The 10,843-nt window shown below is 41.1% G+C and overlaps 1 long non-coding RNA gene across 1 annotated transcript; it reads right to left on the reverse strand.

Moving 5' to 3' along the window:
* Window positions 1-8,553: 8,553 nt before the first annotated feature.
* Window positions 8,554-10,510, reverse strand: LOC127628143 (uncharacterized). Its single transcript, XR_007968609.1, has 3 exons — window positions 10,449-10,510; window positions 8,758-9,129; window positions 8,554-8,632 (listed from the first exon to the last, which is right to left on the reverse strand). It is a non-coding gene; the product is annotated as an uncharacterized LOC127628143 (long non-coding RNA).
* Window positions 10,511-10,843: the final 333 nt, after the last annotated feature.

Below are 10,843 nucleotides of genomic sequence, written 5' to 3' on the forward strand. Positions count from 1 at the left end.
TAAATCAACCCGGAAGTCTGTACTCTTTTCTGGTGCGAGATATGTGATTTGTTTCTCGGTTGCTAGGGTAACCCCATCTGGTTGCTAGGCAGTTACCATAGTGATAGTAATCAAGTGTCCTTGCGATCCTGAGTGAAATAAATCAACCGGAAGTCAGTACTATTTTGTGGTGCAGAGATATGTGATTTGTTACTCGGTTGCTAGGGTAACCCCATCTGGTTGCTAGGCAGTTACCATAGTGATAGTAATCAAGTGTCCTTGCGATGCTGAGTGAAATAAATCAACCGGAAGTCTGTACTCTTTTCTGGTGCGAGATATGTGATTTGTTTCTCGGTTGCTAGGGTAACCCCATCTGGTTGCTAGGCAGTTACCATAGTGATAGTAATCAAGTGTCCTTGCCATCCTGATTGAAATAAATCAACCCGGAAGTCTGTACTCTTTTCTGGTGCGAGATATGTGATTTGTTTCTCGGTTGCTAGGGTAACCCCATCTGGTTGCTAGGCAGTTAACATAGTGATAGTAATCAAGTGTCCTTGCCATCCTGATTGAAATAAATCAACCGGAAGTCTGTACTCTTTTCTGGTGCCGAGATATGTGATTTGTTTCTCGGTTGCTAGGGTAACCCCATCTGGTTGCTAGGCAGTTACCATAGTGATAGTAATCAAGTGTCCTTGCCATCCTGATTGAAATAAATCAACCCGGAAGTCTGTACTCTTTTCTGGTGCGAGATATGTGATTTGTTTCTCGGTTGCTAGGGTAACCCCATCTGGTTGCTAGGCAGTTAACATAGTGATACTTATCAAGTCTCCTTGCCATCCTGATTGAAATAAGTCAACCGGAAGTCTCTATGTTTTTGTGATGCAGAGATATGTGATTTGTTACTTCGGTTGCTAGGGTAAGCCCATCTGGTTGCTAGGCAGATACCATAGTGATACTAATCAAGTGTCCTTGCCATCCTGATTGAAATAAGTCAACCCGGAAGTCTCTACGTTTTTCTGATGCAGAGATATGTGATTTGTTACTTTCGGTTGCTAGGGTAAGCTCATCTGGTTGCTAGGCAGTTACCATAGTGATACTAATGAAGTGTCCTTGCCATCCTGATTGAAATAAGTCAACCCGGAAGTCTCTATGTTTTTGTGATGCAGAGATATGTGATTTGTTACTTTCGGTTGCTAGGGTAAGCCCATCTGGTTGCTAGGCAGTTACCATAGTGATACTAATGAAGTGTCCTTTCCATCCTGATTGAAATAAGTCAACCCGGAAGTCTCTACGTTTTTCTGATGCAGAGATATGTGATTTGTTACTTTCGGTTGCTAGGGTAACCCCATCTGGTTGCTAGGCAGTTACCATAGTGATACTAATCAAGTCTCCTTGCCATCCTGATTGAAATAAATCAACCCAGAAGTCTCTCTGATTTTGTGGTGCAGAGATATAGTTACTGCTAAGCGGTTGCTAGGGTACTCTGTTTAGTTGCTAGGGAGTGGCTTGGCAGCTGCCAATCATGAATCTCCAAAGGCTGCTTGTCAGTATGAATGATATAAACCAACTCCCATGCCTCTGTGACATTCAGAATGGAAGATATCCCTCTATGGATTTTGGTTGTTAAGGTGCTTTCGACAATGGTTGCTAGGGAGGGGCTAGGAAGTGTTGATTTGATGCATGATTGGCTGTTTGCTGTCCGAGTCAAGCGAGACCACCCTTGTGTTTCTATGACACTTCTATCGGAGATATCCCTTTGATCTGTTTCAATAGAAGTCTATGGGACTTGTTGCTAAGGTGCTCTTAATGGTTGCTAGGGCGTGGCTTGATAGCTTCACAATGATCCTGAGAGACTGATTGGTCGTCTGAGTAAAATGAGCCCACCCCTGGTCTCTATGACACTGTGATCCAGAGCTATGTTCAATACAAATCCCTATGCCTTTTTCATTTCATGGGCGTCCTACACCATTATAAGTCAATTGGGGCATTTTGGGCAGCTCCTGCCCCCAGGAGTGCAACTTTTACCCCATATTGAGGTATGCTCTTACAGAGCCTGCCAGCCTCTTCAAATGTGGCAAATCACTGCGTTTCTGTGAAATCCTAAGCTCGGAGCTGTGGCCTCAAAGTTTGTCACAATGTTAAGTCTATGGGATTTTTAGGCGCTTTTTTGCCCCTGGGGCAAATACCGTACCCCGATAAACATAAAAGTCATAGCACACGTGTCCTCAATAGGCCGTTCGATTTGACACCTCATTTGTGGGTCTACGCCAAGCGGTCTTGGGGACGAGTTAGGTGCGAAGTTTTGTGCGGAGATAGAATAATAATAAAAGAAGAAAAATAAAAATAAGTATGTGAGATTACAATAGTGATGCTTTGCAAGCACCACTAACTAGATAGGTACATTTCCTGAAGAAAATGTGAGTGGTGCTTGCCGTTGGCAAAACTAGATCAAACAGCATGTTGTAACTTGAAAAGAACAGAAATTGTGGTCATAAATAAATCAACCCAGAAGTCTGTATAATTTTCTGGTGCAGAAATATGTGATTTGTTACTAGGTTGCTAGGGTAAGCCCATGTGGTTGCTATGCAGTTACCAAGGTAATACAATACATGGCTCCTTTCCATCCTGAGTGAAATAATTCAACCCAAAAATCTGTACTGTTTTCTGGTGCAGAGATATGTGATTTGTTACTCGGTTGCTAGGGTAACCCCATCTGGTTGCTAGGCAGTTACCATAGTGATACTAATCAAGTCTCCTTGCCATCCTGATTGAAATAAGTCAACCCGGAAGTCTCTACGTTTTTCTGATGCAGAGATATGTGATTTGTTACTTTCGGTTGCTAGGGTAACCCCATCTGGTTGCTAGGCAGTTACCATAGTGATACTAATCAAGTCTCCTTGCCATCCTGATTGAAATAAGTCAACCCGGAAGTCTCTACGTTTTTCTGATGCAGAGATATGTGATTTGTTACTTCGGTTGCTAGGGTAACCCCATCTGGTTGCTAGGCAGTTACCATAGTGATACTAATCAAGTCTCCTTGCCATCCTGATTGAAATAAATCAACCCGGAAGTCTGTACTCTTTTCTGGTGCGAGATATGTGATTTGTTTCTCGGTTGCTAGGGTAACCCCATCTGGTTGCTAGGCAGTTACCATAGTGATAGTAATCAAGTGTCCTTGCCATCCTGATTGAAATAAATCAACCGGAAGTCTGTACTCTTTTCTGGTGCCGAGATATGTGATTTGTTTCTCGGTTGCTAGGGTAACCCCATCTGGTTGCTAGGCAGTTAACATAGTGATACTTATCAAGTGTCCTTGCCATCCTGATTGAAATAAGTCAACCGGAAGTCTCTATGTTTTTGTGATGCAGAGATATGTGATTTGTTACTTTCGGTTGCTAGGGTAAGCCCATCTGGTTGCTAGGCAGATACCATAGTGATACTAATCAAGTGTCCTTGCCATCCTGATTGAAATAAGTCAACCCGGAAGTCTCTACGTTTTTCTGATGCAGAGATATGTGATTTGTTACTCGGTTGCTAGGGTAAGCTCATCTGGTTGCTAGGCAGTTACCATAGTGATACTAATGAAGTGTCCTTGCCATCCTGATTGAAATAAGTCAACCCGGAAGTCTCTATGTTTTTGTGATGCAGAGATATGTGATTTGTTACTCGGTTGCTAGGGTAAGCCCATCTGGTTGCTAGGCAGTTACCATAGTGATACTAATGAAGTGTCCTTTCCATCCTGATTGAAATAAGTCAACCGGAAGTCTCTACGTTTTCTGATGCAGAGATATGTGATTTGTTACTTTCGGTTGCTAGGGTAACCCCATCTGGTTGCTAGGCAGTTACCATAGTGATACTAATCAAGTCTCCTTGCCATCCTGATTGAAATAAATCAACCCAGAAGTCTCTCTGATTTTGTGGTGCAGAGATATAGTTACTGCTAAGCGGTTGCTAGGGTACTCTGTTTAGTTGCTAGGGAGTGGCTTGGCAGCTGCCAATCATGAATCTCCAAAGGCTGCTTGTCAGTATGAATGATATAAACCAACTCCCATGCCTCTGTGACATTCAGAATGGAAGATATCCCTCTATGGATTTTGGTTGTTAAGGTGCTCGACAATGGTTGCTAGGGAGGGGCTAGGAAGTGTTGATTTGATGCATGATTGGCTGTTTGCTGTCCGAGTCAAGCGAGACCACCCTTGTGTTTCTATGACACTTCTATCCGGAGATATCCCTTTGATCTGTTTCAATAGAAGTCTATGGGACTTGTTGCTAAGGTGCTCTTAATGGTTGCTAGGGCGTGGCTTGATAGCTTCACAATGATCCTGAGAGACTGATTGGTCGTCTGAGTAAAATGAGCCCACCCCTCGTCTCTATGACACTGTGATCCAGAGCTATGTTCAATACAAATCCCTATGCCTTTTCATTTCATGGGCAGTCCTACACCATTATAAGTCAATTGGGGCATTTTTGGGCAGCTCCTGCCCCCAGAGGTGCAACTTTTACCCCATATTGAGGTATGCTCTTACAGAGCCTGCCAGCCTCTTCAAATGTGGCAAATCACTGCGTTTCTGTGAAATCCTAAGCTTGGAGCTGTGGCGCTCAAAGTTTGTCACAATGTTAAGTCTATGGGATTTTTAGGCGCTTTTTTGCCCCTGGGGCAAATACCGTACCCCGATAAACATAAAAGTCATAGCACACGTGTCCTCAATAGGCCGTTCGATTTGACACCTCATTTGTGGGTCTCGCCAAGCGGTCTTGGGGACGAGTTAGGTGCGAAGTTTTGTTAAGAGATATAAGAATAATAAAATAAAAACTAGATGGGTACATTTCCTGAAGAAAATGTGAGTGGTGCTTGCCGTGGCAAAACTAGATCAAACAGCATGTTGTAACTGGAAAAGAAAAAAATTATGGTCATAAATAAATCAGCCCAGAAGTCTGTGCGATTTTCTGGTGCAGAAATATGTGATTTTTTACTTTCGGTTGCTAGGGTAAGCCCATGTGGTTGCTATGCAGTTACCAAGGTAATACAATACATGGCTCCTTTCCATCCTGAGTGAAATAAGTCAACCCGGAAGTCTGTAGTGTTTTCTGGTGCAGAGATATGTGATTTGTTACTCGGTTGCTAGGGTAACCCCATCTGGTTGCTAGGCAGTTACCATATTGATACTAATGAAGTGTCCTTGCCATCCTGGTTGAAATAAATCAACCCAGAAGTCTGTACTGTTTTCTGGTGCGAGATATGTGATTTGTTTCTCGGTTGCTAGGGTAACCCCATCTGGTTGCTAGGCAGTTACCATAGTGATAGTAATCAAGTGTCCTTGCGATGCTGAGTGAAATAAATCAACCGGAAGTCTGTACTCTTTTCTGGTGCGAGATATGTGATTTGTTTCTCGGTTGCTAGGGTAACCCCATCTGGTTGCTAGGCAGTTACCATAGTGATAGTAATCAAGTGTCCTTGCGATCCTGAGTGAAATAAATCAACCGGAAGTCAGTACTATTTTGTGGTGCAGAGATATGTGATTTGTTACTTTCGGTTGCTAGGGTAACCCCATCTGGTTGCTAGGCAGTTACCATAGTGATAGTAATCAAGTGTCCTTGCGATGCTGAGTGAAATAAATCAACCGGAAGTCTGTACTCTTTTCTGGTGCGAGATATGTGATTTGTTTCTCGGTTGCTAGGGTAACCCCATCTGGTTGCTAGGCAGTTACCATAGTGATAGTAATCAAGTGTCCTTGCCATCCTGATTGAAATAAATCAACCCGGAAGTCTGTACTCTTTTCTGGTGCCGAGATATGTGATTTGTTTCTCGGTTGCTAGGGTAACCCCATCTGGTTGCTAGGCAGTTAACATAGTGATAGTAATCAAGTGTCCTTGCCATCCTGATTGAAATAAATCAACCCGGAAGTCTGTACTCTTTTCTGGTGCGAGATATGTGATTTGTTTCTCGGTTGCTAGGGTAACCCCATCTGGTTGCTAGGCAGTTACCATAGTGATAGTAATCAAGTGTCCTTGCCATCCTGATTGAAATAAATCAACCGGAAGTCTGTACTCTTTTCTGGTGCCGAGATATGTGATTTGTTTCTCGGTTGCTAGGGTAACCCCATCTGGTTGCTAGGCAGTTAACATAGTGATACTTATCAAGTCTCCTTGCCATCCTGATTGAAATAAGTCAACCGGAAGTCTCTATGTTTTTGTGATGCAGAGATATGTGATTTGTTACTCGGTTGCTAGGGTAAGCCCATCTGGTTGCTAGGCAGATACCATAGTGATACTAATCAAGTGTCCTTGCCATCCTGATTGAAATAAGTCAACCCGGAAGTCTCTACGTTTTTCTGATGCAGAGATATGTGATTTGTTACTTTCGGTTGCTAGGGTAAGCTCATCTGGTTGCTAGGCAGTTACCATAGTGATACTAATGAAGTGTCCTTGCCATCCTGATTGAAATAAGTCAACCGGAAGTCTCTATGTTTTTGTGATGCAGAGATATGTGATTTGTTACTTTCGGTTGCTAGGGTAAGCCCATCTGGTTGCTAGGCAGTTACCATAGTGATACTAATGAAGTGTCCTTTCCATCCTGATTGAAATAAGTCAACCCGGAAGTCTCTACGTTTTCTGATGCAGAGATATGTGATTTGTTACTTTCGGTTGCTAGGGTAACCCCATCTGGTTGCTAGGCAGTTACCATAGTGATACTAATCAAGTCTCCTTGCCATCCTGATTGAAATAAATCAACCCAGAAGTCTCTCTGATTTTGTGGTGCAGAGATATAGTTACTGCTAAGCGGTTGCTAGGGTACTCTGTTTAGTTGCTAGGGAGTGGCTTGGCAGCTGCCAATCATGAATCTCCAAAGGCTGCTTGTCAGTATGAATGATATAAACCAACTCCCATGCCTCTGTGACATTCAGAATGGAAGATATCCCTCTATGGATTTTGGTTGTTAAGGTGCTCGACAATGGTTGCTAGGGAGGGGCTAGGAAGTGTTGATTTGATGCATGATTGGCTGTTTGCTGTCCGAGTCAAGCGAGACCACCCTTGTGTTTCTATGACACTTCTATCCGGAGATATCCCTTTGATCTGTTTCAATAGAAGTCTATGGGACTTGTTGCTAAGGTGCTCTTAATGGTTGCTAGGGCGTGGCTTGATAGCTTCACAATGATCCTGAGAGACTGATTGGTCGTCTGAGTAAAATGAGCCCACCCCTGGTCTCTATGACACTGTGATCCAGAGCTATGTTCAATACAAATCCCTATGCCTTTTCATTTCATGGGCAGTCCTACACCATTATAAGTCAATTGGGGCATTTTTGGGCAGCTCCTGCCCCCAGGAGTGCAACTTTTACCCCATATTGAGGTATGCTCTTACAGAGCCTGCCAGCCTCTTCAAATGTGGCAAATCACGCGTTTCTGTGAAATCCTCAGCTTCGGAGCTGTGGCCTCAAAGTTTGTCACAATGTTAAGTCTATGGGATTTTTCGGCGCTTTTTTGCCCCTGGGGCAAATACCGTACCCGATAAGCTTATAAAAGTCATAGCACTGCGTGTCCTCAATAGGCCGTTCGATTTGACACCTCATTTGTGGGTCTCACTAAGCGGTGCTTGGGACGAGTTAGGTGCGAAGTTTTGTGCGGAGATAGAATAATAATAAAAAGAAGAAAAAATAAAAATAAGTATGTGAGATTACAATAGTGATGCTTTGCAAGCACCACTAAAAGAAGAAAAATAAAAATAAGTATGTGAGATTACAATAGTGATGCTTTGCAAGCACCACTAATAAGTATGTGAGATTACAATAGTGATGCTTTGCAAGCACCACTAATAATCAACAGTAAAAATACAACACCAAAGTGTATTAATACCCCTTTTTAAAGCAAAGTTATCCATCTGCAGATTGTTACAGGATGCAATGTTTCTCTGCCTTCATAGTTTAAATCTGTTGATGCTCCTTGTTCATAATGTTGACAAATTATACATCTGCATAATTTGCCAACATTATTAATCATTTTTGACTAGATTATATAGTAAATGTGAACTAATTTGGGGGTGCATGCACATCAACACATTTTAAAGTTGTTAATAAAAACGACTAGCTTTGTGTTATATTGTAACTAGACAGTACCTCTTCAGAATAAATATAAACCAAATATAAAAATGTAGTATAGTATACACACACACAAGTTAATATACAGTGTGTGTGTATATATATATATATATATATACACACACACACACACATATAAATTAATTTACTTTTACTTAATGGAATTATCCATTTGCATTCATTTCTGGAATATGTACATATCAGCTTGTGAGCATTTAATTATTTCAACAATCCCCTGATCTTTTAAATCATAATTAGAAATAAGTTTATTGACATATGCACACTCAAGGAAATCATACATATTTATTTGTTCAATAACAAAAGCTTCCAAGTACATACAAAAATGTACTTAAACTGAACAATACAATAAAAATTTGCAGATATGTGGGAACAAATCTGCTAATGGATTTAACAACAATCCCACATTACTCAGCTTTCAAAAGAATGCTAGCAAGACAAGCCATCAGATCTAGTGGCAACAGTTCTCCACCGGATAGCACAGTGACACTGGAGGCAACATCTTCTGATATGCTGGCATTTCAGGCAGTGACGTTCAGCCTGAAACAGAAGACACAGAGAAAAACATCACTGTATGTCTTCCCAGCTTGTCCATGTTCAAAGAGGCTGTGGTGGGGTACATAGCATACAGTTAAAACAACTATGAAGATGATTCTGTGCACTACCTGTTTATCAGCACTCAGTGTCGAGAGCTCTTCCCAAGATGAACACACTGATCGACATGAAGTCCTGAGGTGGATTTATAAGACCGTCAGACAGCGTCCTGAAAGTCTGCAAGACAGCTGAGAGATTTCTTCAACAGCACACACTCACAAGGCCCATCTCTGTCCCCACAAAGGTTCTGGATCTCCATGGTGGTTCTGCATTCAAGGAACTTGAGGCAAATGTGTTCAACCTAGAACCATACAACAATCACATCTTCATACTCAAAGTGCATTGCAGAAAGCTGCACAAACATCAGGCTCCACTTCATTGCCAAGGAAACATGTGCTGCATCACACTCCAAACGGCTTAAGAAAACTCTGGGCAAGCTTGTACTGCAAAATAGAAGAAAAATTAAAAGTTTGATATAAAGATCAGGGGCGGTTGCACCAGCTATACAAAAGTTTAAACTTAGACTTGTTGTGATGTAAATGAGCACGAAGTCACAATTTACGCACTACTAAATATTAAACTTCAGTACGACGTAACCCTACGTATAAACTAAATATTTACGGAAGACTCCGAGCAGGTGTAACTGATGGAATAAAAAAAGCAGACTGATATTTTATGACATCAATAATCTCATGTTTTGCATAATAGGCATCAATCAAATAATTGTGATTTTGACAATTAATTGACTGTTTTAGGTGTTTCATAAATATGATGATTTATTACCATACAAACTCACTAATTCATTTATACAGATTTTTACAAGCTTGAGTCATACAATAAAATAAGGGTATGATTTCCTTTTCAGGCTTCAAAATCATATGAATGACAGTCAAATATAAAAGTATAAAATGTTAAATAATTAAAATAATATCTTAATTATCAAAATATGTTTCTCAAGAGAGCTGCTCTTGTGACGTCCGCAGTGAAGGTTTGTACATCAACCGTAACAAAATCAAATTGAAGTTCATGGATTTTTAATACTTCTGTGTACAAATATGAACGCTGCTTAATAGATCAATGCAGGTAAACGTCATAGTATGCGACTACGCATCACTTTATGGAGAGTTTACTGACTTACTAGTTAAGACTTGCCTTAAGAACAGGTGGAGCAACCAAATTAAGCACCGACTTAGTTGCAAACTAACTAGTAGTTACTGAAGCCTTGAACTTTATACCCCAACTTAAGACCTTACGCACAGCTATTTACTCAACCTCATGTCCTTCCAAACCTGTATGACTTTTCTGTGAAACACAAAAGATGACATTTAAAAAAAATTTTGTCCATATAATGAATGCCATTGGTGACCAAAACAAGCTATTTTGCTCACCATTTACTTTCCTTATATGGAATACAAAATACATTTTTGGGGGTTCTGCAAAAGAAAGTCACATGGATTTGGAAGGACATGAGGTTGAGTATATGATGACAGAATTTACATATTTGGGTCAACTTTTCTATTAATATTAAATGTTATATATGTTATACTATCTGAAACACAGTAATTTTATGAGACTTATACTGCATGTTGCAAAAGTATCTTCATTGCAAATAAAAAATATTTTTTACTCTGTTAAAACAGCTCTTCAGTGAAGCCAGGCTGACAACTGTCTCCTCATACAGCTTTTCCTCCTGTTGCAAACCAATTCCAGTTTTATCTAACATTCAGTGGGATGTTTATTGAAATCCAAACGGCAAACTTACCTTGTTTAACTTCAACAATATCCATGTGCTCCTTGTCAGGGCTGGACTGGAAAGAGAAATCGGCCCGGATTTTACATAACTGGCCCAAAAGTTGTTGGGGAGAGTATTGCTAACGCGGCGGCTCGTTTAGCTTATCGCAGACGACACAGCGGCCCGCTCGGTTCTCCCGATGGCCAGTCCACACTGATCGGCCCCTAAGTGCGTCGGTCCACCGGAAAAATGTCCGGTAGGCCAGATTACCAGTCCAGCCCTGCTCCTCGTCTATTCCAATTGATCACTTTATAAATGATGCCCGTGAGCTGGACTGTATTCAGGCCTGCACTGCAAAAAGTACAAATCACACACAGAGAATTAATGAAAGCCCACATTATATTTATCATATGTAACTGGTGTTG

This window comes from Xyrauchen texanus, chromosome 34 (assembly GCF_025860055.1).
Source record: "Xyrauchen texanus isolate HMW12.3.18 chromosome 34, RBS_HiC_50CHRs, whole genome shotgun sequence".
Classification (NCBI taxonomy): domain Eukaryota; kingdom Metazoa; phylum Chordata; class Actinopteri; order Cypriniformes; family Catostomidae; genus Xyrauchen; species Xyrauchen texanus.